At 37.2% G+C, this 12237-nt stretch overlaps 1 protein-coding gene across 11 annotated transcripts in view; it reads right to left on the reverse strand.

Annotated features, from left to right (window-relative positions):
* SOX6 (SRY-box 6) overlaps positions 1 to 12237 on the reverse strand; it is a 715392-nt gene that overhangs the window by 112515 nt on the left and 590640 nt on the right. The gene's annotated exons all lie outside the window — the stretch shown is intronic.

The following is a 12237-nucleotide window of genomic DNA, read 5'->3' on the forward strand; positions in this document are numbered from 1 at the left end:
GGGTCTCTTGTCTGCTAATAAAGTGCACAGTCTGCAGGACAGATGTTAAGAGGATCTGTTAAATAAGTCAGTGGCAGAGATCTTGACCTCTGCCAGGGAACATTTTATTATTCCAGAAAGGGGCATAATTGCAAGGCATTAACAATTAGAAGAACCATAGCTTTTCTTTATAGATTTTACTCCTTATTTCATCATTTGGTTGAAATATAGTATGAAGGCCCATTCGCTGAGAAGCAATGTGCTAAATATGATTGGATTTAGTACAAACTGCAGATTACAAGATTTCCCCAAATCCCAGGGAAATGGTTGGACCTTGGCTTTGCTTCAACCTTAAACAGTTTTGTTTATTCTGCGTGTATCGTTACACTATTTGTACAGTTTCACTTGCCACAGGGTACCATTGTACTAAAGGGACCATGAATCTTACCAAATGTAGTTTCCTAACTATTAAATCTAGTGTAATGGGAAATGTAAACTAGAGATCAAATTAATAGAGGAATATCACATCATAAAGTTGTTCTCTATACCTTATACCACTTTACCATTTACGGTGTGAATAAAATCATGTCTACCACAAGCATTGCAAATTCCCAAGTGTGGTGTAAAAGGCACTTTGTGATCTGACCCCTTGCTTACCTTTCCAGCCTCACCTCCTATTGCTCTCGTACACTCAGCCTGTGCCAGACCATTTGTTGTTTTCTGAATGTGCCATGCTATCTAGTGCTTCTACACTGACGGGCAGACTGCTTTTTGTCTGGAGTGCTTTTTCTCTCCTCTGTATCTCTACCACTCTGAATGCCTCTCCCATAATCCTAGTGAATTTCTACTTCCCTCTCAAGATTCATTTTAACATCATCTCATCCATAAAGACTGCCCATACTTCTCCAGGTAGAGCTTAACACTTTCTCCTCCCATAGCATTTTTATTCTGGAAGCACATATTCTTTAACAGTTATCACATTGTTTACCAGATGGTAGGCCCTCTGAGGGCAAGGATCAAGTTCTATCCATTTTAATATCCCCCAAATAGAAAAGAGTGCTTACTACAGAGTAGGCACTTAATAAGCATGTGCAAAATAGGCTTCCCAGGTGGTGCTGGTGGTAAAGAACCCACCTGCCAAGCAGGAGACAGAAAAGATGTGGGTTTGACCCCTGGCTGGGAAGATCCCCTGGAGAAGGAAATGGCAAGGCCACTCCAATATTCTTGCCTGGAGAATCCCATGAACAGAGAAGCCTGGTGGGCTATATATAGTCCATAGGGTCACAACGAGTCAGACAAGACTGAAAGGGACTTAGCATTCATGCATGGGGAATTAATGTATGAGTGAATTAATTACAATTAATCCTTTTTCATGTTTATATAAGTTTTATTCTGGCCTTGTCACTACTACCTGTACCGTTGGAGGGTCTTATATTTAATATACCTTGTTTTGTTTTTCCAAAGAATTGTTGTTGTTGTTTAGTCACTAAGTTATGTCTGACTCTTTTGTGACCCCATGGACTGTAGCCCACCAGGTTCCTCTGTCCTCCACTATCTCCCAGAGTTTGCTCAAATTTATGTCCATTGAGTGATGCTACCTAACCATCTCATCCTCTGCCCCTTCTGAGAACAAATGGAAGCATGAGCTGTATTATCCTCTTGGCCATATGTTTAAATTCAGTTATTCATCCAAAATTTATCTGGAAGTCACAAAATTTAGCTCTTCATACTCTTGCCTTACACTTCTACACACTGTAACTCAGGCCACTTACAAGCTATGTAGCTTTGGCCAGGTTAATCTATCTCTCTAGGCCTCAATCTCTGCAAAAACCAAAAGATTCACATGATACTTGACAGTGTGTTGTTGTTCAGTTGGTAAGTCATGTCCAACTCTTCTGTGACCCTAAGAACTGTAGCCCTCCAGGCTCTTCTGTCCATGGGATTTTCCCAGGCAAGAATACTGCCATTTCCTTCTCCAGGGGATCTTCCTGACCCTGGGATCAAACCTATATCTCCTGCACTGGCAGACGGATTCTATACCACTGAGCCACCAGGGAAGACCACTTGACAGTATGTGAAGCATTTTTGACAAACATTTTCTTATTTATTTCTCACAACTGCCCAATGAATATTGATATCATTTCTAATCCACTTAATAGAATCTGGTGTGAAAGTGTTAGCCACTCAGTCATGTCTGACTCTTTGTAACCCCATGGACTGTAGCTGGCCATGCTTCTCCATCCATGGGATTTTTCCAGGCAACGATACTGGTGTGGGTTGCCACTTCCTTCTCCAGGGGAACTTCCTGACCCAGGGATTGAACCCGGGTCTCCTGCATTGCAGGCAGACTCTCCACTGTCTGAGCCACTGGGGAAACCCAGAATCTGGGTATAGAAAGATTGATTTGCTTAAGCTCATGGAACCAGTGGTAGAGTTGGGATCTGGTCTTCAAGGCCTCTGAAGGACTTTCTAGCTCTGAAAATTATGCCATTTTTCAATCTCTTTGTCTACTTATGAAGGCTTTTCTTTCAATATTGTGGCACTTTTTTCAAATAGTGGCAAGTCCAGTTTAAAATACCTTATTTGCTTCTTGACCACTTTAATTGGTTTCTTGCTAAAAGAGCACTGCACTATGCCTTGTGCTTTTTGAAGTCTGTTGTGCTCATCAGGCATAGGCATTAGGACAAAAATATTTCAAAGAATCTATACACAACCAGCTTGATTAACCAATAAATGAGTATATTTGTATAAACACATACCAAATTATCAGCTATATCTTACCTGTTTGTATCACTTTTAAGTGTTGCTCATTTAATTGCTTTCATCCCCAGGCTATAAGAGGGCAGGAACTTGTTTAGCTTGTTTGCCTAATAGAGTACCTAAAGTACACAGTACATGCTTTAAAAATATGTTGAATTAATGAATTAATAAGAGAGATATAAGTATAAGGATATGGAGAGAAACGGTGTTTATTGAGTATTTTCCATGTAGTAGACACTGTCCTAGCTGATTGACTTGTGTTACTTCATTTAATCCTTGTGATATGGGAGGTATCATTATCCCCATTTCATAGCTGAGGAGACTGAGTTTCAGAGGACATTAGCTCATGTTCACATCATTCTTTTAACTGAAGAGGTCTTATGGAACTGATTTTTTGAAACCTTCAAGCCATTTACTATTGTATAGACAGACAGCATGTCACAGAACAAGCTAGCTACTAAATAAAGAGTGAGCATGCTGTTCAAACACACAGTGGCATATCACCACCTGATGATATATGCCATTTTCCTTTTTCACAGTGAGGTATAATGGTATTTGCTGCTGAGAGTTTCATAGTCAGGAAATGTGGCAGAGGTGGATCTAAAATCAGGAATAATATGGGTGGATATAGATGAATTATATATGAATGCTTTATTCTGCAAATCAGCAATGCCTCTGTTAAAACCATTGATAAATGGATGGAAAAGTATGGGAAAGTGGAGGATTTCAACCCAAATTGGTCAGATTTAGGCCTCTACTTTCTCAGCAAACTCCTCATGCTCTCACTCTGCTGTACCATGTTTAAGCCAATGACATAGCTATGCATTCATTATTCAGGGACTACCCCTTGGGCCCTGGAACAAACACTTCCTAGGATGTGAGGAAGATGTTCTGAGCAGATGAGCACTTTATAGAGGTGTATCTTTTTCTATGTGGTTTAAGGATCCCCTAAACTCTGGAGGGCAATCTCAGCACACTGAGGACTAGCTGGGGCACATGTTCCACTCCATTTAGTGACAGTGACTGTTTCTCTTTCTTTTTAAAAAAATGATTCGCAGCAGATGAATGGATAAGAAAGCTGTGGCACATATACACAATGGAGTATTACTCAGCCATTAAAAACAATACATTTGAATCCGTTCTAATGAGACGGATGAAACTCGAGCCGATTATACAGAAGTAAGCCAGAAAGAAAAACACCAATACAGTATACTGACACATATATACGGAATTTAGAAAGATGGTAATGATGACCCTGTATGCGAGACAGCAAAAGAGACACAGATGTATAGAACGGACTTTTGGACTCTGAGGGAGAGGGAGAGGGTGGGATGCTTTGGGAGAATGGCATTGAAACACGTATACTATCATGTAAGAAACGAAGTGCCAGTCTATGTTCGATACAGGATACAGGATGCTTGGGGCTGGTGCATGGGGATGATCCAGAGAGATGATATGGGATGGGAGGTGGGAGGGGGATTCAGGATTGGGAGCTTGTATACACCCTTGGAGGATTCATGTCAATGTATGGCAAAACCGATACAGTATTGAAAAGTAAAATAAAGTAAAAATAAAATTTAAAAAAATTTAAAAATAAATTTAAAAAAAGATTTGCTTTTTTATTTTTAAGCAGATCAAGCGATAATCCATTGAGAATGTGATGCTAAACCACTTTTCCTATAGAGTGTTTAAACTGGACCTCTGAGAAAGAGCTTGATACAATTCAATGACTGAAGTAATACCTTTGTCCATTTGAGCATTAAATGGCCCGTTGAAATACAGCTTAGTTGGAAGGAATTTCAGAAAATAGTACTTTCTAATTTTTTTTTTCTTTCCCAGCTGACTAGAGCAGAGCTTGGAAAATGCAGTTCAATCACTTTCTACAGCCTCTCAGGTCAGCCTCTCACCAGTGTTAATTAAATATAACCCCCTTAGAATACGAGAGGTTAAGTGAGAGCAACATAGCATTCTTCTCCAATATATTACTGTGAACACAAATGGCCATAATCTGTTTATAAGAAGGCTTCTTTGAGCACAGAGGTCTCACTAATGAAAAATTATAAGAGGAAAAGCAACATAATGTGACAACTGTTCATCGCAAAATACATTTTAAACTACCCATTTCCACATCCATTGTGCTTAAATAACACATATCATAAAGGAAATTGGTGTAACAGATGGTTTCAGCTCTGGGTAGCAAATGCAGACCAGTTTTCAGTGTGATAAAGTGAAACTGGAAGAGCCAGTGCATAATTCAGTCAATCTCTAACCCGAAGTCTCTCTTCCCCTCAAGCCAGAGAACTTTTCCCCAGCAGCTAAAGGCATTAGTGTACTTTCTCTTTTTAGCCGATGTTGTATCTTCAGTGGCACAACTTGCCCTGATTTTCTAAAACTAGAAAATTGCTGAAAGAATGGTTTTATACTAGCCATTTGAAATTAGAAAAGTCTCTTTAAAACTACAGGGTTTATGGTTCTAAAAGAGTTGCATACACTGTCCAAAGGTATTTGTAAATTACATCATTTTAAAATAAAGCTCTTTAATACTCTATAATTAGTCTTGTCTCTCTGAACATGACTTTACTGTAAATGCTCCTTCCTGACTCTTCTATTGTCCCAAGATTCCTGAGAAGAAAGCAGCCAAGCGATAATTCAACATTATTGCTGCTTCAGTGCACTAATCGCTTAAAGAGCAGCAAAGACTCTGTGCTCTCTGCCCCACAGCTCCCGCAGCCTCCTGGCCTGAGGCTGGCATCCCGACCCAACAACGTCCAGATGTCAAGAGGAATCCCCAGCTCCTGATGCAGCAGGCGCTCCATTCCAGTATGGTCAAACATCTGCTTCATCTGCTGGCATGCAACCTGCTGAACACGCTCAGAGGGCAGCACAGGCGAGGGATGGGCAAGGACACACTCCCCAGCTACTCCGGGAGACTCATCAAAACTTTGAAATTATAAGACAGGCCTAGAAACTCTCAAAAGAAAAGAATTCCACACTCAGCAAAAAACATAAGCATTTTCCTCCAAAGAAAGCTATGGAAGAAAATATATTTCATGGTAGCTGTCTTTCTTTGTTAATTCTAGTAGGCTTGAAATTTCTTCTGGACAGTTAACTACAAATTTGGAAAATACCTAAACTCTTTGAGATCCCCAAAATGTGATGTTGGCTTTGAAAATTTTCCTTTTACAATTTAATTATATTACTTTTAATTCACTTAGGTATTATAATAATAGGAGAATAAGTTGTGCAGGAAAAGTTCTAAATGACTGTGCTTCCTACATACCTACATACCACAGAGTTTTAAGCAAAGAATCTTGGTTAGGAAATAAATTTTAAAATGCACTTAAACAATACATTATAGTCCTATTTTGTTTAATAGGTAAGTAATCTGGTCCAAGTCACTTAACCCATCTGAGCCTCAATTTTTCTTTTAAAATATGGGGTAATATCAAAGTATAATTTATTATACAGTCTAAATATAAATTGCTTATTCAGTACTATGCATTATGTATAACTGTACATATCTATAGACATATATATAATATTCATACTATTCTTGAGTCTGTTTTGTCTAGTTTTGTTTTTACAAAGTTAGGCTCCTTTATAATATCCAATCCACACTTCAAATACAGGTTCTCTGCCAAGAGTGATTCCACTCATCCTGTGGGACCTCAACAAATAGCATCCTATAAAAACTAATGAACAGCTTCCATGTCCTCACCAAATTTAATATTTACTTGATTCTGAAAGACAGATTTATATACTATTGTAGTCATAAATAATATTCCTTTACCAAAAACAAGAGTATATTGTGTGCTTAAACAACTGAAATAATAAGGTTGAGAATTGTGACTGCTCTAGGCAGAAGTGACTGATTAGAGTAAAAGTCTTAGTTCTGAAGATCCAAGTGAAGCGAAGAACTAAGACCCATCATATTGGTCTCAGTCTTTTAAATCTGCTCATATATGTCCAGGTGGATAGGTAGACAGGTAGGTGGGATATTTCTGTTAAGATGAGTAAGATTTGCAATCCCAGTTCAGTTCAGTTCAGTCGCTCAACCGTGTCTGATTCTTTGCAACCCCATGGACTGCAGCAGGCCAGGCTTCCCTGTCCATCACCAACTCCCAGAGCCTACTCAAACTCATGTCCATCGAGCTGGTGTGCCATCCAACCATCTCATCCTCTGTTGTCCCCTTCTCCTTCCACCCTCAATCTTTCCCAGCATCAGGGACTTTTCCAGTGAGTCAGTTCGTCACATCAGGTGGCCAAAGTATTGGAGTTTCAGCTTTAGCATCAGTTCTTCCAATGAATATTCAGGACTGATTTCCTATAGGATTGACTCATTGATCTCCCTGCAGTCCAAGGGACTCTCGAGAGTCTTCTTCAACACCACAGTTCAAAAGCATTAATTCTTCGGCATTCAGCTTTCTTTATAGCCCAACTCTCACATTCGTACATGACTACTGGAAAAACCATAGCTTTGACTAGACGGCCCTTTGTTGGCAAAGTAACATCTCTGCTTTTTAATATGCTGTCCAGGTGGGTCATAGCTTTTCTTCTAAGGAACAAGAGTCTTTTAATTTCATGGCTGCAGTCACCATCTGCAGTGATTTTGGAGCCCAGGAAAATAAAGTCTGTCACTGTTTCCATTGTTTCCCCATCTTTTTGCTATGAGTGATCGGACCAGATGCCATGATCTTAGTTTTCTGAATGTTGAGTTTTAAGCCAACTTTTCACTCTCCTCTTTCATTTTCATCAAGAGACTCTTTAGTTCTTTGCTTTCTTCCATAAGGATGGTGTCATCTGCTTATCTGAGGTTATTGATGTTTCTCCCAGCAATCCTGATTCCAGCTTATGCTTCATCCAGCCCAGCATCCCAACTCTTTATTAAATATTCTTCCCCTATTTTCTCTTTCCCCAACTAGCATGTAAACTACATCAGACAAGGGCTTCATTTTATATTAGTTTTCTCAGCCTCAGCTCTACTGATAGTTTGGCCTGGATATTTATTTGATGAGGGTGCTGACCTGTGTACTGTAAGGTTTTCAGCAGGATCCCTGGCCTCTACCCACTAGAGGCCAATAGCATCTCCACACCCATCCTAAGTTATAACAATCAAAAATGTCTCCAGGTATTATCAACTGAACTCTAGGGGGCAACATAGCCTCCAGTTGAGGACCTCTGGTCTAGACTAGTACCTGGCATGTTATAGCCACTAAATAAATATTGTTAAATAACTAAACAAATTGTTAAATTTGTTGTTTTAATTTTCACACAAACTTTTTCAAATTTCCTGAGCACAATCATTTATAAGCTTCCTTTTTAAAAAATATTTTGATACAATTCCAAGAGACAGTAAGATTTATGTCACTTGTCAGTCATTCAAAACTAACAGGTGTAATTTCAAGTAATAAGGATTTTAAAAGAAAAGATGTAATAATACTTCACTAGTTATTTAATTCAAGTGAATAAGTGAACTAGTGAAACCTGATAAATATCCCCCAAATTGATTTTCTAGATTAAAAGCAACTATTTCAAACTGGCTTCAAATGAGCACTGTATGTTTATACTCTGGAGAGTTTGAGATGGTCAACACAAGTATATATTTTAAGCAATAAAATCTGTATACGTATCTATCATCTATTATTTTTAGTTCATTCTACTCCAGACTAAACAGCATTAGGAAAATTCCTGATAATGTACCAAGGATCATAGTCTAGGTTAATCTGTATTAAGACATCAAAAGTTGTTTATAGGTATTATGCTGCTACTGTTTAGTTGCTTCAGTTGTGTCCAGAGGGGGCTATAAGAGGAACACACAGTAAGAAATGAACTCATTCAATTCTGGTTTCCTCGGTGTGTATGCCCAGCAGTGGGATTGCTGGGTCATAAGGCAGTTCTATTACAGCAAAACCAATACAGTATTGTAAAGTAAAATAAAAAAAATTTAAAAAAGAAATGAACTCAGTGTACTGGAAATTAAGATTTTTTTCATTTAAGGTTTTGCTTCACCAAATGGCCAAGATTGTAGAGGCCTGGGGAAATAAATTTGGCTCTATTTTTCCTCCATTTTTGTCTATTAAAAAGCAATGCAAGCACTTAGCCAAACCAGGATTAAATGACTATATATATAAAGGAATTGGTATTTATAAAGCTAGAGAAAGTAATGTTACATTAATTCTTCTCAGTGTGACTCAAGATGGCTGTACTGATGTCACCAATTATGAGAGGAAAGAAAGAAGAAAGTGTATGACTTTTTATCCATACAGCAACTGGCACAGTGGATATTTAGTACATAGCAGGTGTTGAGTGCTTGTTTGTTTATATTTAATTGAGAAAAGAATCTATTAATAGTGCCATCTGGGCTTGGAAGATCTAAACTGTGGTTATTAACCTAACCCTAATAATCTAGAACAGTCAAATTAAAGCAAGATGGTTTCAAGTCAGTAAGGAGAGACTTTAAGTCACTATAAATATTCCTTGAATTTTCATTTGATATGCATTTGCACAACATACATACCTGTAGCGTATGAACATTTCTACAAGTAAAACAGAAAGGAAGAATTGGCAGGAAAGTAGTGAATATGCCCTAGATAGGCTGAGCAGAAGTTTATTCCTCCACTGGGGCACGTCTGTGATGGGAATCCATCCAACTATATGTAGCTTCTCAATTTCTTTTCATTAAAATATCACTTAAAAATACTTTTGGGTTAGAAAAACTAAAATTGCAAAAATCTATAGATGCAATGCAATTCCTAACAAAGTCTCAATGAAATTGTTCACAGAAAGAAAAAAATTTCTAAAATCACACGCATCCACAAAAGACCCCAAATATCCAAAGCAAACCTGAACAAGAACAAAGCTCCTAATTTCAAAATATATCTCAAAGCTATAATAATAATAAAATGATAGTGGCATACAATGGATATATAGATATGGGCATACAATGGAGCAGAATAAAGAGCTCAGAGATAAACCTGCACAAATTACAGTCAAATGATTTTCAACACTGGCAACAAGAATACCCAATGGGGAAAGGATAGTCTCTTCAATAAATGTCATTGGGAAAACTCAATATCCATGAGAAAAATAATGAAATTGAACTTTTATCTTAAACCATACAAAAAAAAAAAAAAAACCTTGAAAAGGAAGTCTTAAATGTAGAAAAAAGTCTGAAACTTTTAGATATATCTCCAAAGGAATTGAAATCATGAGTTTATAGAGGTATTTGCTTTCTCATGTTCATTGCAGTGTTATTCACAATAGCGAAGGCATGAAAGCAACCTAAATGTCTACTGATGGATGAATGGATAAAGAAAATGCAATATGTACATAAAATATAATATTATTTAGCCTTAAAAAAGGAGGAAGACATCCTGCCACTTGCAACATTATGGAGAAACTTGGAAGACATGCTAATTTAAATAACTCAGACACAGAAGACAATTACTATGTGATGCCAATTATATGAGGAATCTAAAACAGTCAATTTCATAGAATCAGAGAGTAGAATAGTGACTGCCAGGGGATGAGATAGGGGAAACAGGAAGTATTAGTTAAAGAGCATAAAGTTTCAGTTATGCAAAATAAAGTCCTAGATATCTACTGTATAACTTGAAGCCCATAGTTAATAATACTGTATTGTACACTTAAAAACTTGCTAAGAGGGTAGATCTTATGTTAAATGCTCTTATCACTTATCTAATAATGTTCTTATCATATAATAATAATACTAATGGTGAGAGGAAACTTTTGGAGATAAATGGATATATTTATGGCATAGATTGTGTTATGTATTCATGGATATATACTTATCTCCAAACTCATCCAGTTGTATATATTAAATATGTTCAGTTTTTTGTATGTCAATCATGCTTGAATAAAGTGGTTTAAAAATATTTCCATTCTGCTCAGTCTGTTCTGTTACCCACCATATCTTTTTCTGATTTAAATTTCATAAATGTTGCATATCCTGAGTTACTCTATGGTTGGAAACTGGAGTGAAGCATTTTTTAAAATACCAGAATACTTTGCTTTCAAACCTTCCCCTATGTTCTTAATCACATCATCTCTCTTAATTCCAAGGTAATTCATTATAACTCATAAACATACCGATACATGAAGCCAACCAAACAAAACTTCAAAACTCCAGTTTGGTAAAAACAGGAATAGAAATACTTGTCACTATTTTAGAAACCACTGCATGTTACAAGCAGTCTATTTAAATACAAGTATTCACATACTAGGAGTTCCTTGTTGTGTGGATTAATTAGTAAGGCTGGAGCTAAATGAATGTTGGTGGAAATGCTACACTAAGAAAGACAGAGAACTGAATTGGTTTTGTAATTCCAAGGTCCTGGGCTCCTACTAAACTGTCTCTGTGAGTACAGCCAAATATCCCATCAAATAAATGACTTAAAACACAGTAATTAACAGAGCTTAGTGAGACAGGCATGCTCTCAACTTTTAGATATTATTTGAAAATCAACTGAAAATCAAATTTCTAAGAGAAAATCCAGTTTACCTAATGTTTTAATTTGTGGGTAGGAATAATCGTATTCTTGAATACAATGACAAGTCATATTTCCAAACACTAGAAAATGTCTTCATATTTTGCATCCTTCTCTGATCTACCTATATGTCTTTAACCTTCACCAAGACTCCCTTAACACCTGCCATTATTTGTAAGAAACCTACCTAGAAATGAAAAGTTGTTTATATGAGAATATGCCTCTAAAGACAGACCACTTGGCTGAACATATCCTCTCTCCCCTGCAAAAAGAAAAAAAAAAATCCAAAGATTGAGTTGCAGATGACCACCAAAAAGGAAATTCACTAATTCAATCTATTTACCAACTATGGTCATAGGCAACACTGAGGATTCAACAGTAAACAAAAGAAACAAAAATCCCTGAATTCAGTGACACATTCTGGTAGATCAGAGCCACCCATGAGAAACACTTAGGCAGCAAAGCTAGAGTAGAATTGACTGCTTATTTGGGATGTTGGAAAGTTTTTTTCCTATCTTGATAATGATTTTTTGTGGAAATTTATACACGCCTTGTTAATCCATTTACTACTCACAGTAAAAAAATATTATCCCTTTTTTACAAGGAACAAACTGAAAAAAGGAGGCAATTTGAGAACAGTGCAGGACAACATAGTAATAGCAGAAACTCTCATTCAAGATTCTGCTTCCAAAATGGAGTTTATTCTATTAGTCCATAGCTCATCTAATCACAGCTATAATGGTCCTTCCAGATTCCTTCACGCTTTTAAAGTCAAAGTGGGTGAGAGAAGGCTGATTATGAGAAAAGCAAGCATTTCTCCTCAAAGCACAACCCCCTGGTTGGTATCCTCAGAACAAGCTTTGAATCAGTGCATTACTTTTTTTCCATCAGGTAGCTAGTAATAGGTCACTCTAATCAACTCTTTATTCATCTCTCTATTAGAAATCACAACCTCCAAAGCCCACCCAGTCCAGCTAACTCACTCTCTCAT

The sequence above is a fragment of the Capra hircus genome, chromosome 15 (assembly GCF_001704415.2).
Source record: "Capra hircus breed San Clemente chromosome 15, ASM170441v1, whole genome shotgun sequence".
NCBI lineage: Eukaryota > Metazoa > Chordata > Mammalia > Artiodactyla > Bovidae > Capra > Capra hircus.